This window comes from Python bivittatus, unplaced genomic scaffold (assembly GCF_059951505.1).
Source record: "Python bivittatus isolate LINGU-HERP-01145 unplaced genomic scaffold, Pbiv_v1 ctg000340_np1212, whole genome shotgun sequence".
Classification (NCBI taxonomy): Eukaryota; Metazoa; Chordata; class Lepidosauria; order Squamata; family Pythonidae; genus Python; species Python bivittatus.
The window spans coordinates 16,155,921-16,180,251 of NW_028277056.1; the positions used below are offsets into that span (position 1 = coordinate 16,155,921).

At 38.5% G+C, this 24,331-nt stretch overlaps 1 protein-coding gene and 1 long non-coding RNA gene across 4 annotated transcripts in view; one reads left to right on the top strand and one right to left on the bottom strand.

Moving 5' to 3' along the window:
* Positions 1 to 17,094, top strand: part of LOC148216048 (uncharacterized) — a 73,897-nt gene extending 56,803 nt beyond the window's left edge. Inside the window, exons 4-5 of one of the 2 annotated variants that reach the window (XR_015796101.1) lie at positions 11,048 to 11,102; positions 16,870 to 17,094. This is a non-coding gene — a long non-coding RNA (uncharacterized LOC148216048). The remainder of the gene's footprint in view (positions 1 to 11,047; positions 11,103 to 16,869) is intronic. The other variant, XR_015796102.1, reaches the window with a different exon arrangement.
* Positions 1 to 24,331, bottom strand: part of PDGFD (platelet derived growth factor D) — a 155,357-nt gene that overhangs the window by 69,984 nt on the left and 61,042 nt on the right. The gene's annotated exons all lie outside the window — the stretch shown is intronic.

Below are 24,331 nucleotides of genomic sequence, written 5' to 3' on the forward strand. Positions count from 1 at the left end.
GCATGTTGCATAGGTTGGGGTTGGGTGTGAGAAAAGAATATGGTCAATAGGGTTAGTTGCATCACTGGACATAACTTTTTAGAACTGGAAAAATACTTGAAACCACTAAATTGTTTCCCTTAGTAAGCTGTATGTGTTTATGTGGGTGTGAGAGAGAGGCTCAAAACAGTAACATGAGAATGTATTACATCATTATGCTGCAGTGTTGTCCAAACTTGGCCACTTTAAGATGAGTGGATTTCAACTCCCAGAATTCCCCAGCCAGCATGGCTGGCTGGGGAATTCTGGGAGTTGAAGTCCACTCATCTTAAAGTGGCCAAGTTTGGACAACACTGTTATGCTGTTATGAGGGAAAGGATACCCTCTGTTGACAATGAGACAGGTCACTTTCATTCCTTCTTTTAGAGCAAACAGTTCACACCTTGACTCCTACAGCATGCTATCACAAAATGGTAGCATGCTACTGCTACATTTTAAACATCATTCTCATTTAATTCAAAGAGATGGCATTTATGAAAAATGTTGGAGAAATTCTCATGGGTGATGTTCTTTCATTTATTTAATTATAAAGTAGCCGAACAATATGTATGAACATCTTTTTTTTTTTTCTGCTGTAATTATCTCCACGGTGGTCTGTAGCCTTCTTGGCTTCCAATTCTTCAATTAAATCCCAAAGCAACTCTCCCCTTGGGCCTGTTCAGAATGAGAAATGTGAGCAGCCAAGGAACATTGATGGAAAGATATTCAATGGGAAGCAACAACGTGGGCAGCCATGGGTGTCTATGGAGCGGGGAGAAGTGGGGGCTAGTGACATCATGTATCTATAGGATCTTTACACAAATGACAGAAATAAAATACGGTATCTTATTTGTATCGTGGCACCATGATGTGATTAGTGGAACTCACATAATTCATGTCTTGACACACAGGGTGTTGTTGTGGCTTCTTGAAGACACCTGTACCAGCAGTAGCATTCTCCACCACCTTCAGTAGGCTCAAAAACCCAAGCAAATGAAATTGGAATGATACTTTCAAGTACAAAGATAATAAGGGAAAGAAATCTTTTGTAAAACTGTACAGCAGGTGGAACATATTGGCCTTCAACCAATTTCCGCTGGTGCGCAATTGCAGTTCTATATTAGCTAAAAAGCCATGATGACACTAACTCATGCCTTGATCACTCAAGGCTGATTATTGCAATGCACTCCATGCAGGGTTGCCTTTGGAGAGGTCCTGGAAGTTGCATTTGGAACAAAACTTCATATTGTTAACAGGGCAGCCTTGCCAATGCAAAAGGACACCTTTTAAGGTGCTGTGTTGGTTACAATTCAAAGTGTTTTAAAGACCCAGTACTAGGATGCTGAATTGAATCTGCCCATCTGTTCCAGTCATCAATAGAAGGTACAAGAGAGGGTGTGAGGCTGAGAAAGGAAGAGTAGTTTCTTAAACCAGCAGATGGGGGTTATCAAATAAATGAATTCTTATTTTGTTGTAGAGACATTTTAGGAGAAATAAATTCAAGGAGACTCAGATTTAATGAACTCATTAATAAATGAGGGCTTAAGGGTTCATATATCAGTCTCAAGATCTATACTCTAACTCCTAATTCTTAGCATTAACATTCATTAAAGAAAGTATCTGCGAATCTCGCTTCCTTGATCGTGCTGTGTAGTTTAAAAGTTCCCCCACCCCTGCAAGGTACAGAGTACAGACAAGAAGGCAGGACTTCTCTGTAATAGCCCCCACTTTATGAAACTCTTTCCCCATGAAGGTACAAGTAATCCCAACTGCCTTTGCAAATGGAGACAGTATTATTCCATCGTGCCTTTGGCACGAGCTGATTGTGCACACTAAGTCAGTGCTTCTCAACCTTGGCAGGTTTAAGATGTGTGGACTTCAACTCCCAGAATTCCCCAGCACTCAACCATGAATTGGATGGGCATATAAATTGCATGAATGAATGAATGAATGAATGAATGAATGAATGAATGAATGAATGAATGAATGAATGAATGGCTGGGGAATTCTGGGAGTTGAAGTCCACACATCTTAAACCTGCCAAGGTTGAGAAACACTGGCCCAAGTATTAAATAGGAATATGATTGCATTAATTATATACTTTGGTTATCTAATTGATTGTGCTGTATGCTGCCCAAGTTCCAATAGGACTGAGATGGGTTAGAAATGATGTTAAATAAATAAGTAATATGCTGACTATAAACCTGCCTTGGGGCAAACTGTAGACCATGAGCCACCAGGCTTTGTTGTTGTTGTTGTTGTTTAGTCGTTAAGTCGTGTCCGACTCTTCATGACCCCATGAACCATATTGCGCCAGGCCTTCCTGTCCTTCACTGCCTCCCTGAGTTTGCTCAGTTTCATGCTCATTGCTTCAGTGATGCTATCTAACCAACTCACCCTCTGCCGTCCTCTTCTCCTTTTGCCTTCAATCTTTCCCAGCATCAGGGTCTTCTCCAAAGAGATCTCTCTTCGCATTAGGTGACCAAAATATCTGAGCTTGAGCTTCATTATCGATCCTTCCAATGAGCAATCAGGGTTGATTTCCTTTAAGATTGACTGGTTTGACCTCCTAGCAGTCCAGGGGACTCTCAAGAGTCTTCTCCAGCACCACAGTTCAAAGGCATCAATTCTTCGGCGCTCGGCCTTTTTAATGGTCCAGCTCTCACAGCCATACATTACTACTGGAAAAACCATAGCTTTGACTATGCGGATCTTTGTCGGCAAGGTGACGTCTCTGCTTTTTAATATGCTATCTAGGCTTGCCATAGCTTTCCTCCCAAGGAGCAAGCGTCTTTTAATTTCATGGCTGCAGTCTCCGTCTGCGATGATCTTGGAGCCCAAATAAATGAAGTCTGTTACTGCTTCCATTTCTACCCCTTCTATTTGCCAGGAATTGATGGGTCCAGATGCCATGATCTTAGTTTTTTTAATGTTGAGTTTCAAGCCAGCTTTTGCACTCTCCTCTTTCACCCTCATCAAGAGGCTCTTTAGTTCTTCTTCACTTTCTGCCATTAGGGTGGTATCGTCCGCATATCTGAGGTTGTTGATGATTCTCCCTGCAATCTTAATTCCGGCTTGTGATTCTTCCAGCCTGGCATTTCTCATGATGTACTCTGCATATAGGTTAAATAAGCAGGGTGACAGTATACAGCCTTGTCGTACACCTTTCCCTATTTTGAACCAATCGGTTGTTCCATGACCGGTTCTAACTGTTGCTTCTTGGCCCGCATACAGATTTCTCAGGAGACAGGTAAGGTGGTCTGGTACTCCCATCTCTTTAAGAATTTGCCACAGTTTGTTGTGATCCACACAATCAAAGGCTTTTGCATAGTCAATGAAGCAGAAGTAGATATTTTTCTGGAACTCTCGTGCTTTCTCCATGATCCAGCGAATGTTGGCGATTTGATCTCTAGTTCTTCTGCCTCTTCGAAACCCAGCTTGTACATCCGGTAGTTCTCGGTTCATGTATTGCTGAAGCCTAGCTTGTAGGATTTTGAGCATAACCTTGCTAGCATGTGAAATGAGTGCAATTGTGCGATAGTTTGAGCATTCTTTGGCGTTGCCCTTCTTTGGAATTGGAACATAAACTGACCTTTTCCAATCCCGTGGCCACTGTTGCGTTTTCCAAACTTGCTGGCATATTGAGTGCAGCACTCTAACACCATCATCTTTTAGTATTTTAAATAACTCAGCTGGAATACTGTCATCTCCACTAGCTTTGTTGTTAGCAATGCTTCCTAAGGCCCACTTGACTTCACTCTCTAGGATGTCTGGCTCAAGGTCAGTGATCACACCAGCGTGGACATCAGGGACATTAAGATCTTTCTTGTATAGTTCTTCTGTGTATTCTTGCCACCTCTTCTTAATCTCTTCTGCTTCTGTTAGGTCCCTGCCTTTTTGTCCTTTATCATGCCCATCTTTGCACTAAACGTTCCTTTCATATCTCCAATTTTCTTGTAGAGATCTCTAGTCTTCCCCATTCTATTGTTTTCCTCAATTTCTTTGCATTGTTCATTTAAGAAGGCCTTCTTATCTCTCCTTGCTATTCTCTGGAAATCTGCATTCAGTTGCTTATATCTTTCCCTTTCACCCTTGCTTTTCGCATTCCTTCTTTCCACAGCTATTTGTAAAGCCTCATCAGACAGCCATTTTGCTTTCTTGCATTTCTTTTTCTTTGGGATGGTTTTAGTTGCTGCCTCCTGTACAATGTTACGGACCTCCGTCCATAGTTCTTCAGGCACTCTGTCTACCAAATCTAATCCTCTAAATCTATTCATCACCTTCACTGTGTACTCACAAGGAATATGATCTAAGTCATACCTGAGTGGTCTAGTGGTTTTCCCTATATTCTTCAATTTAAGCCTAAATTTTGCAGTAAGAAGCTCATGATCTGAACCACAGTCAGCTCCTGGTCTTGTTTTTGCTGTCTGTATAGAGCTTCTCCATCTTTGGCTGCAAAGTATATAATCAATCTGGTTTCGGTATTGACCATCTGGTGATGTCCATGTGTAGAGTCGTCTCTTGTGTTGTTGGAAAAGAGTGTTTGCTATGACTAGCTTGTTCTCTTGACAGAACTCTATTAGCCTTTGCCCTGCTTCATTTTGTACTCCAAGGCCAAACTTGCCTGTTATTCCGATTACTCCTTGACTTCCTACTTTAGCATTCCAATCCCCTATGATGAAAAGGACATCTTTTTTTGGTGCTAGTTCTAGAAGGTGTTGTAGGTCTTCATAGAAGCGGTCAACTTCAGCTTCTTCAGCATCAGTAGTTGGGGCATAGACTTGGATGACTGTGATATTGAATGGTTTGCCTTGGATACGCACTGAGATCATTCTGTCGTTTTTGAGGTTGTACCCCATTACTGCCTTTCCCACTCTCTTATTGACTATGAGTGCAACTCCATTTCTTCTAAGGGTTTCTTGCCCACAGTAGTAGATATAATGGTCACCCGAATTAAATTCACCCATTCCCATCCATTTCAGTTCGCTGATTCCCAAGATGTCGATGTTCAATCTTGTCATCTCATGTTTGACCACATCCAGCTTGCCTTGGTTCATAGATCTTACATTCCAGGTACCTATACAATATTGTTCTTTACAGCATCAGACCTTCTTTTCGCTTCCAGATACATCCACAGCTGAACGTCCTTTCGGCTTTGGCCCAGCCGCTTCACTCTTTCTGGAGCTACTTGGAATTGCCCTCCGCTCTTCCCCAGTAGCATAGTGGACACCTTCCGACCTGAGGGGCTCATCTTCCGGCGTCATATCTTTTAGCCTTTTAACATTGTCCATGGGGTTTTCTTGGCAAGGATACTGGAGTGGGTTGCCATTTCCTTCTCCAGTGGACCACATTTTGTCAGAACTCTCTGTCATGACCTGTCCGTCTTGGGTGGCCCTGCACGGTATAGCTCATGGCTTCACTGAGTTACGCAAGCCCCTTCGCCACGACAAGGCAGTGATCCATGAAGGGGGAGCCCCCAGGCTACCTCACATTAAAAGAAAAGCTAGGAAATTCCTTCTCTTCTCCCACAATGATGTTCCTCACAGTGAATTATTACCACTTTCTCACTTCCTAAACGAAATGGCTTACCCTGACATTTCTGTTTGTTTTACCTGAAGTTGCACTCTCAGTTGCTACTAACCTCCAGCATTTCTGGGGTGCTGGGAGGGGAAAATGAAACATAACAAATAACAATGATTTTTGAGGTGCAACAGTCCTCTTTTCTATAGGGTTGGAGATGCAACCTTCATCTATTGGGAGACCAATTCTATCATTACACGCACTTTGAACAAAGTCTAGCATAGTCCCAGAGCCTCAATGGCAGATGTTTGTTAACACACACACACACACACACACACACACAATCATATGCTATGGAGCTGGTTTGAATTTCAAGACTGAATGAAAGATGAAGGTCAGTTTTTTACTCTTAATAATATTCTCATGCATTTGCACAGGGTACTGTACTGGTCAAGGGTTGTTGCTGTGATTTTTTCTTGAACTCTGATTAAAACAGCTTGTTAGTTCTTATTTTTTTTACTGAGGTTAAGACACAATTATATCTGCACACTGCTCCATAACTCTACCTGTGACCTTTGGCTATAGGTTTGGCTTTTATATTTGGATCTTCCTTTCCAAGAACTTGAGTTTTACTTTAGTGCTCATGGGTTTAGTCATAGATCTATGGGAACCCAGTAAATTACATCATTGATCTATCTGGCCAATGTTGTCATTAAACCTGGGATCTTCTGCATGTAAAACACACACTCTGTTCTATAACACAACCCATCTTCATATTATAAAAATTGTTGGTTCAGGCCTCTTCCAGAAAACTTCTTTCAGTCAATAGTATGCTGAGGAATTCCAACTCTGGAAACCTTTAAGTGATTCTGAAACTTTGGTATGGAGTCTTGACCAGAGTACTCAATCCCCACTCTTGCCTTCTATCAATTAAATTACTGAGCTTGCACACTTCTGGGGAAAAAAAACAAAAACAAGGCGTGTTTTATGTGTTTTATGTTTTCTATGGTTTTTATATTTTTAAAGCTGCACCGGGGTGGCATTTAATTTCATTGTACGAGAAGTACAATGACAATAAAGATTACTTACTTACTAATAGTGACCAAGCTATATGAAGGAAGCTATTCCCCAAAACTGATCTTCTCACTGAGAAACTCCAGGTAAACTAGTGTTTCCAGGGTACCTTAAAACACAGAAGTTACTTGGCACATGGAATTTTTAACTTTGGAAGCACCTGATTGGGGTGGCCAGGAAATAAGATGATCTGCAATACAGATAAGCAATATGGAACCTTCTATATATATATATATTTCTTATAACAGTTCAGCCTGCATAGGGCAAGGGATTATAGGATTTGTAATCCAAAACATACAGAGAACATCAGGTTGCTTGTCCTGGCTAGGATAATGGAAACTTTCAGAGTTGAGGAAACCTTGAGAAAAGCACCCTCTGATGGATCTCCTTTTCTATTGTAAGCCCTCATAGGCTTTTCTAAAACTCAGAGTGAATAGGCAGATGTATTTAATGGCAACTTAAAACTTAAACATTTGCTTTTAATATGGTTCTATTTCTCTTGACTCTTTTACTAGAAAGGGAGCAATATATTTTAATAAAGAAAAGAAAAACTTTTTTTTTGCAGACACAGTAGACTATAGCATGCTGCAAATGAATTATTTCATTTCCCACTGACCAGTCATATCTTGCATGGAGAATGAATTTTCTACAACATCAAGCAGAGAAATGTGTGACCAGATGCTACTAATTAGAGAATAAAATTCATCATATTGCTGCCTCAGATAAAATATTTTCATACATCATAGCAGCACAAAGAAAGTTTTCTTGCATTTTGAATGAGCAAATTTGACACCTAGGGTCTTGCCAACTTAATCATATTTTTCTGGAAAATAAACATTTTTAAACTGTTTTATATCAAGGGAAAAAAGAGAGAAAGGAACAGCTCCATAGAGAATGAACTGTATCTGAATGTCTAATGCTATATAATCTCTTTCTGACAATGCTTATGTTATTGAGCAACATTTGGAAAGAAAAAGCCTTGCCTCTCAGACTAGATAGAAATGGGAGGTTTATTTTAGTTTCAAATGAGATTTTGGAATATTTTGTTCTGAAAATGCTGTGAACACAAACAGTATTACCTATTCTGTTCAGAATTCCAATCTAGTAGGACCGTTTACTAAAAAAAAAATGTTTGACTGAAACATATGCATGCTCTTTATATATTTATTTATATTAATACAATATATAGGCAGCTCGACTCCCACTGACTCTGGGTAACTTAAGTGTTAAAATTAAAACTTACAAAACCCAAAAAAGAATCATGGAAGTCATATGTTGTTTCATCCTTTTTTGGGTTTTGTAATTTTTAAATTTTAGCTAAAGTTAACTAATTTTTAACTCAAGTTATATGTTAGTTATGTAACATATAACTAAAGATCAAGGCTCAACTTTCACTTGTTGAGATGGGCGGCCATATAAATTGGATAAATAAATAAATAAACCTTCACTCTGCCCTGGAACCTGGGAGAATAACTTTAATGGCTTTCTGAACAACATCAGGGTGGAGCCATTTGGATCTCTGGGGGATATCATTCCAGAGGGCAGGTGCCATGACAGAAGGCAATCCTAATTACAGGCATGGGGACAGAGGTATCCATAGGATCTGATGTTCTGTTAAAATGAAAAAAACAGTGGGGCCTCAATTCAAAAGCCCTCCTGGGGTATTTCTGCAGTATTTGTGAGTTTGAATCTGGGGAAAACTGCTAGCTACTAATATTGATAGGTAACTTTTATGTCTGATTACAAACTATATAAAGACCTAAGTATGCAAGTGCATATTAATATAACAGGAACAATTGATTGATAACATTTGGATGAAGAAAAAGTGAGACAGAGATGCATTTTGGCCCCTTTCCTATTCTGTTTTTATATCAGTAATATTGTAAGAGAGCTTTTTTCTCCTTCATTCTTCCCTATACCTATTGGTAATGAGAAGACTTCTCTGTTATTATATGCAGATGATTTTTTCCCCCCCACAGCACAAATTAGCATGCAGAGTTTCTTGAGTAACTTGAGGGATTGTTGACGAGTTGCTTAAAGTCAATTATTTCAAGATAAAAATGGTGGTAAAAGCAAACATAACTGGACTCTTGATAGCAATGCAATGGAACACATGAACATCTGAACACTCATTTTTACTGTCTTTGCTCTGGAAAATGCATGTATCAAATGCAAAGATGAAAGCTACTAGATCTATAGAAGCTTGCTGTTTCTTTTTTTCTCCAGAGGACAGTGCTCAGGTCACCTCCAGAAAAGATCATCAAAGGAAAAGCAATCTTGCAATTACCATTTGGTGCAGAGATCTAAAGATTGGAGAAAATGACTAAATTAGAAGTAAATTTATAAGAAAGCCAGTTTGGTGTAGTGGTTAAGGCAGTGTTTCCCAACCTTGACAAGTATAAGGTGGGTGGACTTCAAATTCCAGAATTCCCCTTGCCATCTTAATGTTGTCAAGGTTGGGAAACACTGGTTTAAGGCATCAGGCTAGAAACCAGGAGACCATCAGTTCTAGTCCTGCCTTAGGCATGAAGCCAGCTGAATGACTTTGTGCCAGTCCCTCTCTCTCAGCCCTAGGAAGAAGGCAATGGCAAACCACTTCTGAAAAATTTCGCCAAGAAAACTGCAGAGACTTGCCCAGGCAATTGCCAGAAGTCAACACTGACTCAAAGGCACACACACACACACACACAAAAGAACCATCCTGCCATCTTTCTGAAAATGGAAGTGGGGTCTTCCACAGATTACCTTGAGTAGTCATGGCGATCCTCCTCTTTTATTAAAGAGTGGTAGATATGCTTGATTCATACCAAGCTAAACAATGCTGGAGAGAACAACTTAAAGGGTTGGCTGGGTTTGGAATTGTTCAGTATTTTGAACATTACTTCCTTCCAGTGGAACAAGAATACAACTCAGGCCTTAAAGTTAAATTAAAGGGCTGATCTTTTTCAAGGGATTCTTTTCAGAATTGGAATAAAAGTTTTGGCATCAGGTGCTTAGATTTGTTTGATATGATTAAACTGTATCAAGGAATATCAGCTTATTTGCAGGTGCTAATAAACCTAACTTAGCCAGAATCTCTTACTGGGCTCTGCTTTCAATCGATGCCTTCAGGACACCTGGATGGGAGGTACAGAGAGGTACAAGTTGTGGAACATCTCTGCATTTGTGGAGTGCCTAAGGTTGAAAATCAAATTCATTATAGGCTGAATCGTAAATTCTATAAGGCTCCAAGAACCCAATATATTTATTGACTCCTGTGTTGGCACTCCTTGTATTCCTGTAGTGAAATAATATTGCTTTTTGTTGATCACAAGGTAACCCGGCAAGTCACAGGATATGCAGTGCCATCAAGGAAGATCAGAGCTAGAGCTATGACAGCTTTAGCAATTAACTGTAATGGGGATGAAATGTTTAAATGATGTTATTTATTGTTGTTTGTATTCAGGCAGGAAGGCCTGGGTTCCTCTGTCTGAAAGCTTTATGAATTTTAGATGGCTGAGTCTCAGAGAACAAAATACAGGACATTTTTATAACACCTTGGCCATCTTGTAAGTAAATTGCTTGTAAGTAAAGCAATTGCTACAACCCACCTCTTCCACCTAAACATTTCACTAAAATGTCATTTTCCTTTGCAAAGTAAAAACAAAACATTTTTTCTGTCAGATTGAATGAGAATGGACTAGAAATCTGGAGGAAATTTTCAGCACAGTACAAGTGCTGGGCTACAACCTCTGTCACTCCAAGAAAACAGTCATTCGGGCTGGCTGGAGTTGCTGGGTTCTGTAGTCTGAACACCTAGATTTTGGAAAGACTGACCTACAGCATTCATGGAGTAGAATTAAGTGGCACTATATGTTCCTTAAAGTTCTTGAAATATTTTTTGTTTTATGTTTATAGGTAACCTGCAATTATAAAAGCAACTGGGCTGATGACCCTGAGTATCTTTTGCCAGAACTTTAATTAAGCAACTGACATCTCTGCTTAATAACAGCTCTCTGATATGAAAGTCGTGTCTGTTTATATATCTCTGCATTAGTTTGCGGCCCATTGATTTATCTGATCAAAAGTGCTTCCTCTTAAAATGTTTGCATGCCTCTCTTCCACAGTGTGTCTTTTACCATCTTAAAACCTTCATTTGTAGATCACCATGGTATCATTTCCTCCTAATCCAGTGTTCCTCAACCTTGGCCACTTTAAGATGTGTGGACTTCAACACCCAGAATTCCCCCGCCAGCATGGCTGGCGGGGGGATTCTGGGAGTTGAAGTCCATGCATCTTCAAGTTGCCAAGGTTGGGAAACACTGTCCTAATCCAACTAAAGGATATTTTTGAATGTTCCATCATGTTCAGAAGAAATGGCTACAACTAAAAAATGAATGGTTTAATATTGTTCTCTCACACTTTCTTTTCTGTGAAATTGGAAATGATTCTGCAGACCTGCCCTATACATGCTGATGGCCATCCATATAGTTGAAGATGTGCCTACAAAGGTATGTGCATTGATATGTGGATTTATTTAAGCAATCAAGTGGACTCGATCACATTTATGCATCATTTGGTAATTAAACACACACAATTTCATAAAAATTAACACTGAACCCTAACATACATACTTGATACACAAATATGTGTGAATTGTTGTTGTTCAGTCATTAAGTCGTGTCCGACTCTTTGTGACCCCGTGAACCATATCGTGCCAGGCCTTCCTGTCCTATGTGTGAATACAGGCATTTGTTTATTTGGAAAGGTAGGCCATTTCCCTTAATTTACTTGCTTTAGTACTGTACAATATTTGAGCTAAAAGCTACATCCTCAGCGTTGGAGAAGTCCAAAATCCAAAGGATAACAATGTCTTAAACCACAAGTTAGTATGGAAACAACAAATTATTTGGCTACAAGCACTGCAAAATTTTGGGATTTGCAAGTGAGAACTCTGGCTTTGGAAAGCTGGGCAGAAGAGGCCACTTACCAAGAATAATCTGCATGTGTATTGAGTGAATAAACTATCCACTTAGTAGCTACAACAAACAGTAGATTTCTTTCCATTTATGAAGTCGAGAATAGTAGTCAAGGCTGCATTAACATTCATTTCTATTTATTTGCAGTTACGACTTCATTACCTGTTTAGTACATGATGTATCTAAGACTGAGTCTGTTCTGATCTATTCAATACATGCAAATAGATTCTCTTATGTGATAGGGATAAGCCATGCATGCAAGTTGTGACCAATAATTTTGAAACAGGCTACAAAAATGAGGTGTTGATGCATATGGTGTAAATCAGAAGTAAACAATATTTTTCAGCTTATGGGCTGCACTATAACCTTCTTTCCTAACTGGGTGACAGAAAGAATATACTGTAACCGGTGATAGTGTCATCTAACTTGAATGGATAGGCAAAACTATTTGGGCACCTTTTTGTACTTTGAGAAGTTGGTGCCTTAAACCTTCTAAGGCTAAAGTATTTATTTTGCTACTTAAACTCAAGTCCAATTTTGGAAGTTTTAAAAGTAGTATAATGGTGTTTTAAACCACATCAACCACTCCAACAATGCAACAACGAAGGTCCCATGTTCATTCAAGGTGTCTGAGTCTTTTTTGAGATACACCCTCAAAGGTAATGACAAAAATTAAACAAGAGGTCTGACTCCATATTTCATTTGATTGCAGCTGCTGTAGTGAAGCCGTCTCTTGCTATTGCAATCATCAGTGGTGACAGCAGCGTTGCGCCCTTTCTAATTCTTTGAATAGTTTGCAAGATTGTAAACCTATTGCAAACATTCCCAGAGTCTGAAAAATAAATATTTTAAGAAGAAATGTCTATTTCCTTCCTAGAATTTCTTTTGCAAGCCTACCTTTTGGCTGCAGTGGCAGTGACACTAGCCTCTTGGAACTATAACACTCACAGCCAGGTTGCATCTCAAACATCCAGAAGGTAGCTACAGATCCCATTTGAAGGTATCCTCCACTGGAAGGCACCCTCTATGTTCAGAATGGGCAACACCTGGCCCTCCAGATGTTATTTACCTGAAATTCCCATCAGCCCTAATCAGCATGACCAATGGGGAAAGTTTTGGCAACTAGTTTAACCATCACTGGAAGGCCATTTACACTGTCCACCCTTGTCCTATTTGAATGGCTCTATACTCCAAGACTGATATAAAAATGAACAGCTCTAAGAAGGGGGAATAGGAACCATTCTAACGTTTCACGGGATCATTTTTCTCTTTTGTGTATTACAGCTGCACATGATGGGAATGAAAATGGGGATGCCCAACTCCATAGGGAGAGAAAGATACTGGATTTGGCTAGATTTAGACAACATGTAAAAGTCAAAACCCAGGTTAAAGAAACATAGTGACTTTGCAGAACATGCTATGCCCAAACAAACGAGCCACTGTATGGTGTAAAGTGACAGCCTGGTTCACACAACATGGCAAGACAATAACACACTGAACCATCAATTCCCCACCACAGTCTAATGTTTTGTGTGAAAATGACTACTGATATGCAAGAGAGGGCAAAGGAAGGAGAAGTGACAACTGCACACAATCTACATTTTTAAAAAGCATATTGATAACTGGAATATTATACTGACCAAAATCAAACAAGTAGAACAAAGACAAGCATGTAGAGGTATGAATGCTATAACCAAATGTAACGCATATGAGACTACAATGAATATGTTGCACTTTATAAATATGTGGTTCTGCCATGCAGTCAGGGAGCAATATGAATGAATCCAAAGCAAGCCCACAGTGTAAGACCTCAATAAAATCGAACACAATTCCATGCAAGTAATGTGAAACAAGATGGTTTTTCTACGAGAACATAATTCCACCATTGATTATGGAATCATCCGTACAATGTTTTGCAAAGAAACCAAGATAATCACAGTTTGACGTATTTTAAAATGATTGTGCATACCCATTGTTACTGAGAAGAAAATCGAAACATTTTAAGCAATTCTGATATAATGGGAGCAGGCCATTACAATCATTCAGGGCATTTCCTTTGCTTTGTTTTCTTCTGACTGGAAGATTGACACTCCTAGACTTTCCCTTTAAGCCTCCTTCCTACAGGAAGAACAGAGTATTTCCTTTCTTCTTTTCATTTTCCCCACAATGAGGACAGAAAATTCAGAAAGGCAGGGTTTCTACTGTAGCACACAATGCCTTTCATAAACTTAGTAAACATCTGTTCCTAGATCCTCTTAGTGACTCTGGTTCTACTTAGAGATGTATATTCTGCTAATATATTCACCTTATTGAATGAACTGGAGGATCTCCAATCCAAGTTATCTCAATATTTTCCCTACAGTCAGCAAACAAGGGAAAACTGGACATAATTTTATTTATTTATATGATTTATATAGCTGCCCATCTCACATAAATGACTCTGGGTGGCTTACAAAATTAAAAACAAACAAAACGTCCAAACATAACCCTGTGATAATCTCTATGATCACATCACTACCACTGAAATATTTATCATTAAGGAGAAATAAAAGGTGCAGCAAAATGTTCTAGTGCTGAATATCCTTTTGTGGGTTTCCAACCAGAAGTTACGACTTTTTCTAGGACACTCTATGCCATTCATTCTCTCCCTATAGCTGGGAATCTATCTTCCCTGAAATAGTCTGTATGTTTTCCATGGTCACTGAATGCGCTCAGGCTTCATCAGATTGTTTGGGATTTGACACTAAAGATCTCCTCCTTGCATGCTCTGCATATCTTCTCTTGATCTCCGCCTCTCCTTTCTTCTCCCCATCTCATCCCCAAATACAAAGAGAACATGTGGAAAATAGAGATGGTCCACATTTTATAATGGGGAAGAAGTGAAAGGATATGAGAAATAGCCTCCTGCACCCTCATGATTTTAGCTTCACACCCAATGTCTTGTGTGTTGAATATAAAAGAAAAGCTTAGGAGTTTAAATCTTGGGCTAGACCTTGAGAACAGGCAAGCTTTAGATCTAATTGATGGCTTTTCACTTTCTGGAGTTATGCCTGGATGCACTGTTTTTTCCACACTTGGAATTTGTACTGTCTACCAGGAGCAAAAAAAAATGTACACAAAAGCAGGGTTCAGGAAAAAAAATGATTTACACATAATTAAAATTGAATACAGTTCATATAATTGTTCTCCAGTCATGCACTGAACCATTTGTCTCTTTTATCACATTTAGATTTAAATTTGGTATAACTTTTGGGAGATTTATTAATTTGTATTATTATTTATTTCAATTTATACAGCAGCCCTGTATAATTTCAAATTGGGCAGCTAACAATAGTTAGAAATATGACAACGAATAACAGTAATACAAACATAATTGGCAGCTGAAGTAGAAACCAAAAAACCAGCAAACCAACCAACCGAACTATCACATATCTAGATCCCCAACTCAAGGACACAACCAATTTTTTGAGGCCTTGGGAAAATCAAGGAGGGTCAGGGCTAACCTAATCTCTGGAGGGATGATGTTCCAAAGGATGGATACCATGACAGAAAAGTCTCTCTTCCTGGGTCCCACTCAATGGCACTCTTTAATAGGGAAGACCTAGAGCATGCCTTTCCTGCCACACCTAATGGGACAGGTAGACACAACTGGGGAGATACAGTCCCTCAAATAATCTGGCTCCATGCTATAAAGGGCTTTATAGGTAACTTTCAGTACCTTGAAGCATACCTTGAACAATAGTGTTTTTGTTTTAACGTTTTTGTGGTTATTTTTTTTGGTTTTTTTTTTTTGTGTTTTTAACTTTGTAAGCCATCCAGAATCACATACGTGAGATGGGCAGCTATACAAATTGAATGAATGAATGAATGAATGAATGAATGAATGAATGAATGAATGAATGAATGAATGAATACTGGCAATCAGTGCAGCTCATGGAGCAGATATCCTGGGGCTGCATCCAAAACTTTTGGAAAGCCAGTTGAGGTCCTGGAACCTCTAATGTAGACTGAAGAATTCCATTTATGATATGACAAATTTTGTGCAAAACTACATTAAAAAAAAAAGAGTTGGGAGAAGGGTAATGAAATGGAAAACAAATATAAATGCATAGCTGTTTCTACAGCACTATTTAACAGTCCTGCGATGACATAATCAGTTGGCATTCTTCCTTTTCTTTTAATATTGCTTTATGTTTTATAGCTACTTATTGGAAGCTTGAAGATAAGTGAGCACATTAAAACTGGAACATTTTATTTGCATTTTTTTCTCTCTTTCTTTTGACATCTGACTGAATCTGACAGTAATTGCTTCTTTCTTTCCCCCTTATTCTACTTACATCCAAACCTTCTCCAATGTAAAAGCTCTCAGATGTGAAATTGCGTGTTTTGAAGCAAAATATATATTGGTGTTGAATCAAATTATATAGTGTTTTGGATTCTTGCACAGTTGATTTGCTTGGCTCTCTGTAATCTTAGGACTGACTCAGAGTGCTTTTTTTTCTGACAACAGAGGCTGATCAAAAGAGTATCCATGAATAACTTTTAAAACTCTGTTTATAGTAGAACTGCATGGCTTATAAATAGGGATCTCTCCCAGTTCCTACCATTTTCACAGATCATCAAATTGTAGAGTTGGAAGGGGTCATGTGATCATCTAATCTAACTCCGGATAACCACAAGCATGTGCCCTGCTCTTTCCTACAAGTAAGCTGATTGTTAGGTCAGGTTCAAAAATGTGCACACCTTTTCATATGTATTTCTCATACTCTGGGTCTCAGTTTTGTTCAAATGCTCACTTTCCTGCAAGCCCTGTCCTCTAAGATATGCCTTTTAGATTGCCATTTTGACAAATGGAGATGTTTTCTATGTTCCTTTCCTTAATGAAACTTTTTGTACTCGTTTTACTTAGAGAACTACATTGCAAAATTCAGAGAAATGCAAATTAAAGGTTATTCATTACTCTGATTTGTATGTTAGTTAATTCAGCTCTAATTAAAATAGAAACGGAACAAATTTCTCACCCAATCTTAGTTATGCATCACTAAATTACGTGGAGCAAAGGGCCCTACAAGAGAATAATACACTTTCTATTAAATATATAAATCACATAAAACTTCCAACAGAAACTTAAAGGGAACCCTCCAGACCTGGCTGGTAGCATAGTCCTATATATGTATGCTCAGAAATATGTCTGACTGTATCCAATGTGATCTACGTTAAATAGATATGGAATTGTAGCTTAAATTTAAAGATATGCTAAAGAAACCACGTTCAAAAACAGATTTTCTGTATTTTCCAGATACAGAGACCTAGAACAGTCTTCTCCAACTTGATGGCCTTCAGTTGTGTTTTACTACAATACCTAGAATTCCCAGCCACACTGGCTATGCTGTCCAGGAATTCTGGTCAAACCTCTTTGAGGACACTGGATGAAAGACTGACACAGCTCTATCAGGCTTTGCAATCCATTGGGTTCATCACCCACCCATCACTCATTAAAAACATTAACAATAGAAATCTTCGTGTGTCCCTTTTTCCTTTTGTGTCCATTTATTTATGTTATAAATCTGAGGGCAGCAGCAGGATTTTTTGTTATGATTTCTAAACCGCACTAGTAGAATCCTTTCCGGATAAAGGGCAAGCTCTAAAAGGCTTTGAATAGATTAGAGTAGACTAAAGTGTGTTTTATATATGTAAATGTTTACATAGGTTATGTAAATATAGTTTTCTTTTTTTAAACATCAGTGTCAAATGAACAGAGATAATGATAACAAAATAATCTCCTGGAAGGGACACATAATTGCAGCTGAGATATATTTTAGAGAAACAAAAACCAAGAACTGTAGGCCACACTAGAAGCCACAAGTGACATTATGGACATCATGACATCATTGCATGACATGATGGCAGGACACATATGATGTCATATGCCCCCCATGGGTGTCCATAACATCAATACTATGCTCGATATCCCTGTTCCTAGCTTTTATTAATCATTTGAAAGCTTGCATAGAATCTGAACATTGATACATTGTCCATGATCCTTTTGCACATGCAGCCTGAACTTTGTGAAAGGCAGAGTAACAGGTGATTCCTACAGCTGAACTAGCTACTAGCTGAACAGATAGAAATCCGATGTTCAAAATTTAATTTAATTAATCTTTAAAAACATAACAGTGTAAGAATCCTTAATAGTTTGTAGAATTATGTGTAAACTAAAGAGCAATATCGTACTACAATGCTATTTATTATAAAGTGGCCTTTTATAGAATAATAAGGCCACATTATTTAAAAAAGAATCCAAACCTCTTGGATAAAGAAAAAAAAGCTTTATGCCGCAGAGAAAAATGAAATAAAGCTCCATAAAATCCCATTCTAAACTACCTTAAGAATAAAAAACAAAATTAACAAAACAAGAGAAAAAAGGTAAAAGAGGGGAGAAACAGATCCAATATATTTTCATCATTTGCATCCTGATGTCAAGATGCACCCAGAAGGGGGTTAAAAAAAGTCAAGATGGCAGCCACAAATATGTGATTGCAATATGCAAAGCACATTAAAAAGGACAGGGCTTTGATCACACAGTTGGGGTCGCCATCTTGACTTTTCTGACTCCCCTGATGCATGTGATGGTGCTTGACTCCCCATGCATATCAAAGAGCTACCTCTGATGTCCTTTTGTTCTTTAACTTGTCCTCTGTTTCAGGAAATACCAATTTAGAATTTACCTTCCTTATGAAGGATTTATGCATAATATCTCATTAATTCCCCCCTTACCCCCTGAGTCGGCTGGTACATGGCGGGTGTATGTCATTGTTCCAGTGACGGCAATGTACAGTAATTATGCCAGGCTCACGGCATTGCATAGTTATGAGCGATACCCAGAGACTCTGCTTCTTGCTTGAAAATAAATGCCAAGGATCCCAAAAGCCCATCTCATTGAGCTGGATTACCAAGCCTCATTACGCAGTAAACAACTGTCGAAGCGTACAATGGTAAGGCAGGTAATTGGCAATTGAGAAATGATTTCTTGTTTATAAGAACATGCAGTACGATGGCCAGGCGAGTCACAAACAAAACACAAGGCACACATTAAATCATTTTACTGGCACCGAATACACACCAAGTGAAAACTTTTCCCAAGAGGATGTCATTGCAAAAGAAAACTCTAGCAGGAGAGGGTATGACCTTAGGTTTGCCCACAGATTTAATCGCTCTTAAAGGTGTGAAAGCCAGTTGTAGAAACTTGAACTAGACGTAGCGAGGAGGAGGAGGAAAAAGCCAAAAACCTTACAATAAGAACAAGGCTGAATAGAGGACAATCTATGGCCATTTGTGAAGTATTCAAATGTGGGCAGATTTTTATTTTTTAAAAAAACGTTTGCTCTAACTTCAAAATTAGCCATTTGTCTTTGTATTATCCCTGGGAAGGGCAGAATTTTTCACTGGTTTAAAACCACAAACTACACTTCCTGTTTACCCCTTGCAAATGTGAACTTAAAATGAGTCACAAGGGTTTTTTTATTTTTAATTCTGAAGGCTCAATATAAACGATTCTCTAACAGCATCTCTTAATATGCAGTTCTTTCAACAATCAAATATTGTACCCACTGAGCAGAGTTGGGTTAATAGATGAGTAAATGCACATAAAAATTGGGTTAGGAGCCAGTCACCAAATAAATCTTTCCCATAAGCACTGGGGAAACATGTACCTGAAACTATTTCTGGATAATGAATGTCACCTAATGGATGTTCTCATTCCATAGGGCACTGTTACTGTACTGGCCAGGTCCAGCGCTGCTTGAAGGGAGGGAGTTAATCATTTTAGGGCAGCTGATTTGGGGAAAACAGCCTTTCATATTTTTGGAGAAAAGTGATGGGTCCTCTCCTCCTGACTAAGCCAGTGTCTCAGATACATAGAAGTGTTTTTGGTTTTGTTTTGTATTTGTTGGAGAAGAGCAAGTGGAAATACTAGCTCTACATTTTCTTTGTTACCTGTTTGCCATCTTCACCAAGGAGCTAATATACTTAAACACATTGAAAACAGACTGTTTGTTAGTATCCTTAATTCAACTCATTCTGAGCTTTCACTTTTGTGCCCAAAAGTTCAAAGGAGGTCCTGTCTATACTCTACTTTTGTGATGGGGCCCTCTTTCCATTTCATATATGTGTCTATTTTCATATCTTCACTAAGTTTTCTTGCACTGGTTTCTTCTGATCTTTTTCTATTTTTTGTTCTTCATTGGAACTGCTTTTAATTACCTCCTTCCTTAGGAACTCCTGCCCATCTTGAGCTCCTTTCCCCATATATTTCTCAGGCCACAAGATCCTTCTTATTGTTGTTCTGAACTTTTTAAAAGTCCAAGTATACATTTGACTGCACTCAATTTTAGTTTCTCTTAAAATCAAGAATTCTAGCATTACATGGTCATATTGTTCCACCTACAGCACTTCTACTACTTCAGCTATTTTACTGATTAGCATCAGGTCAAGGGTAGGTGATTGAACAATGCATTGTGCAAATGCAGAAAATAAATTAATTTAGTAACCAAGTGTGTGAACTCAGTTTTTGGCACACCTCCATACTACATGCTTATTCTATACCTCTAAAATTTCTAGAGGAAGTCTGGGCAAGGACTGGGATGGCACATTTACACAATCACCATGCTGAATCATTCAATAAAGCAATATATCTTCCTAGCCAATACGACTGCTCCTATTTACTTCCTCCAAGTCCAGCATTCCACTATGTTTTCTATTTTTTCCCAGCTTACTTTATATTTTGGGACTACTGAGGATACTCAGTATACATTACAATGGGGTGTGTGTATTTCAAAGTCCCATTTTTCTAATAAGTTGGCCAAGTATTTGCATGCACACTTTGATAAATTACCAAGCATCCTCTAATTATAAAGGTAAATTTTCTTTCAAGTTAATTCTGATGACTCATTGGCACATCTGAGCATACTGGCAGCAATATGGAAGTGGTTTGTCATTGTCTTCTCCCAGGATGTATTTTGACTTCCAAGTCTATAGACTTCACCCTTTGTATTTCCTGATAGTTCCCCATTCAATTTAATTATACTGCTATGCTAGAAAATATATTACATTGCAACAGCTATGAATTTAATATAAAATTCTTGCTGTTCAACATGATGCACAATTATACACCTTGCAATAATCACATATTATGTTTCTCAGTGTGTCATTCTTGAATGGTGAATATGTGTGGAAAAGCCACTCCTTCCTTCTTACCAAGTATTCTGACATCTTATATAAATATTTAGGTATGATGCAAAGTTTTATATCTGTCTTCATATTTGCCATAAGAAGTGCTTTCTTATATTTACTTTGATAAAAATGCAGGCTGATGCAAAAGAGCTTCATCAAACTCAATTACATCTGGTTCAAAAAGTATGCCAAACAAAGAGAATCCAGTGGATCAGAACAAATGGCCATCTAATGTGGGTCAGAGGCACCAGATAAACTTCTGACCTCTGTTGGGAACCACATTTCTAGGCAGAAGGAAGGGAAGGTTTTCTCCTTCAATTACTTAATTTACATGATTACACTAACTGTATAATTTAAATAATCACACTAGAAAACTGCATGGCTGTGCCCATTTAGTTGAAGGAGTCAAGACTGACTCAACCCCCCTTCCCCCCAAATTAGGGTCTATTATCATTTTACTCCCATGACTATAATAATTACTATTATGACTATTACCATCATCATTTCTTCAGTATAAAACAATGAATTAAAACCTTCCCATTAATTTAGTTTATCTACACTTACTTAAAACCCGCTAGTTCTCTGCTTTAAAACTCGACCACTTTGTCTATGAGCTACAGTTCTATCTGTCTGCTGGTTGTTGTTTATTAGCTGTATCTTCACAACACATTTAATCAGATCAGTTAAAGACCAACACGTGAACTATGTTAGCCTTGGTGGGGGCAGCAGCTTAATTCAGGAGCACCAGGGAGGGGGAAGGGGTGTCAAAAAGTCCAGACAGTGGCTGCAGCCACATGATCAAAGCTGTGCCCATTTTTAATGTGCATTATGATGCACATAAAAAAGATCCAGAGCTTCAATCTCACAGTCACAAACAACATCTTACCTTTTTTGACTATCCCACCACCACCATAGATGCCTCTGACTTAATATGTTGGGCAAACCAGCCTGTTTGGTTAATTTATGGTTCAGTGTGTGGTGGGAACTCAGAGAAATTTCTTCACCTGCTTAAGCATGTTGTGCAAAGCAAGACACCGTGTCTAGATGCAGCAGAGAACAGAATCCAGAATGTTTTGAACTGGACTACTTCACAGTTGGAAGGAAGCTCTTCAGGACTTATATAGGAGTCTGGCTGCTCTTAAACTGAGGAGGACCATACAATAGAGCTGTACGTGCTTCAGAAATGATTTAGAAAAAATCTTCAGACCTCATAGAACAGCACCTCTCTGTTTAAAGTAGCCTAACCATTTCCACACTTCCTTGCAAGCCTCAAAACAGGTGCTGTTGCTGCTGCTTTAAGAGCCTTATTAGTTTTAATGAGCAAACTTTTTAAAGCAATAGCATCCTTTTTTCAAGCTTGAATGGAAGCATGAAGCAGAGATACATTGTTGACACAATGTCCAAACACTTCTGAATCATTTTCAAAGCATGCACAGCCTTCCCATACAGATTTTTTTTTTTTTTTTTTTAAGAATTAAAGAGTTAGGTCATGAATGCTGTGTTTAGACTCAAGCCATGTGGTTGTAACGCTACCAGAAAAATTCATCGTTAAAACTCTATTAGACATAAGGCAAACAAATGCAAACGGAGTGGAGTCAGGGAGCATTTCATAATTGCAAAGCCCAAGAACAACTGTATGAATCAGGAGCAACTTTGGAAGGAACACTAGGACTTCCACAAAACTCTTTAGAACTTTGGGAACTACAGATTGTTTACCTTGCATAGGTAAACCTGCATCCTCCAGATGACATTGGATTATAATCCCATTGACCCTGATCACAACTGGGGTGATGGAAGCTGGAGTCTGGAGGAATCTTGTTCTAGTATCTCTGAACAAGCTAACATTCTGTTTCTGGCGTTTAATCATGCACTTGTTTTTTGTAGCATATCTGCATGGCATGAAGAAACAGCTTTCCTGATTATTTGTTCTCAGCACCTGGTGGACTACAGATTACCATCTTTCAACAGAAAGACCCCAACTGGGAATCATGGCTTAGAACCCTTGACAAGTATATCTGTAATTCAATTGACAGCCACATAGCTACTAGGGACAAAGAGTGCCATTGGTGGAAGCACATGGTTCGTATTCAGTTAGGCATAAACAAAAGTGCTGAGATTATCAGCATGGAGAAGTTGTCAAGTCTGCTCCAGCTCTTAAACTAACAGGACTGTCAAAAATGTTACAAGCTGCCTCTCTGTAGGTAATGACAACACAACATATGTGCCACAGATGTTCCTCAAGAAAACAAAGCAAAAGATGATGCCTGTGATTTTCCAAAGGAATGCATGGGATCTATCAGGATGGGTAAAGGGGAGGGGGTAAGGAAGCTGTCACTGGGATTCCTAAGTGTTTTGTCTCCATTGATCATGGGAGTTATAAGAAAAATGTACAAAATTCCAGAGGGGATGGAAAATCTCTATAGATCAGCAGGTGAGTTTCCTACAAAGAAGAATATTATTTGACAAAAGAATGTGGGAAGTTATCGAGAAGGCACATTTCTATGATGCTAATAGGCTACGAAAGGGGAATTACTTAAAACCCTGGAGTGCAGAATATCCAGATTGCCTCTGCTCTTTGGAGAGCATCAACAAGATCTGTGTATTACACAGAATGACTAATAGCCTGACAGCCTGATTAAGCAATTCAGCTCCTGTTACATTTGTGAATCCAGAAATGTGCACTAGGTAAGACTGCAAAGATCTCCTTTGTTTTGGTCTTCAAATTTTGTGTGTGTGATCATTATACAGCCACAATCATGGATAATGGTCAGAAAATAGCCAAATGTTCATGTTTCTGAAAACTCATTGAGGATTTATAAAGAAAGAAAAAGATGATGACCCTTTATGAAATTCAATTTGCAGAAGGGAAGGTAATACTGTTTTTTATTATTATTATTCCACGTGTATCTTGCCTTTCAACCAAAAATAGTACTTAAGGCAGCTAGCAATGAAATAAAAATAAAACAGCAAAGTTAAAAATAAAGACTAAAACACATCAATTAAAAAAGCAGTCTGTTACAAAGTAAATAATAGTCTGCATCAGATTGAAATCTACTTTAATGATGAACTACTTGTCCTCTTGTCCTCAAAGCATTTTTAAAATGTTTATATAACCAGTCACTTCTAATTTGGGAATAATGTGCACTTCAGCTGAACTGGTGCTCCTAAATGGAGAGTTGAAAGTCTATGCAACATAAGAAATTAGAAAATCCTTGCAAATTTGCACATCTGTTTGTGTGGACAAGCCTTCTAGGCCTTAAAGATGGTTTACAAATATATATATATATATATGCAGAAGAGTTCTGCCTTATACTATACATAATATAAAAGGCAAAAGAACTCGAAAAATCCCATTCACTTGCTTGTGTGGTATAGGCCCATCCACAGCAGTGCCTTGCACCAAAATTAATAACTTATTTATTTATATGATTTCTATAGCTTTTCCATATAATCCCCTTTCTAGCCTGTAAAATATCATCACTTTCTATTCCAAACCAGGAGCAAAATGCTGAAGGCAACTTTTCCCTTTT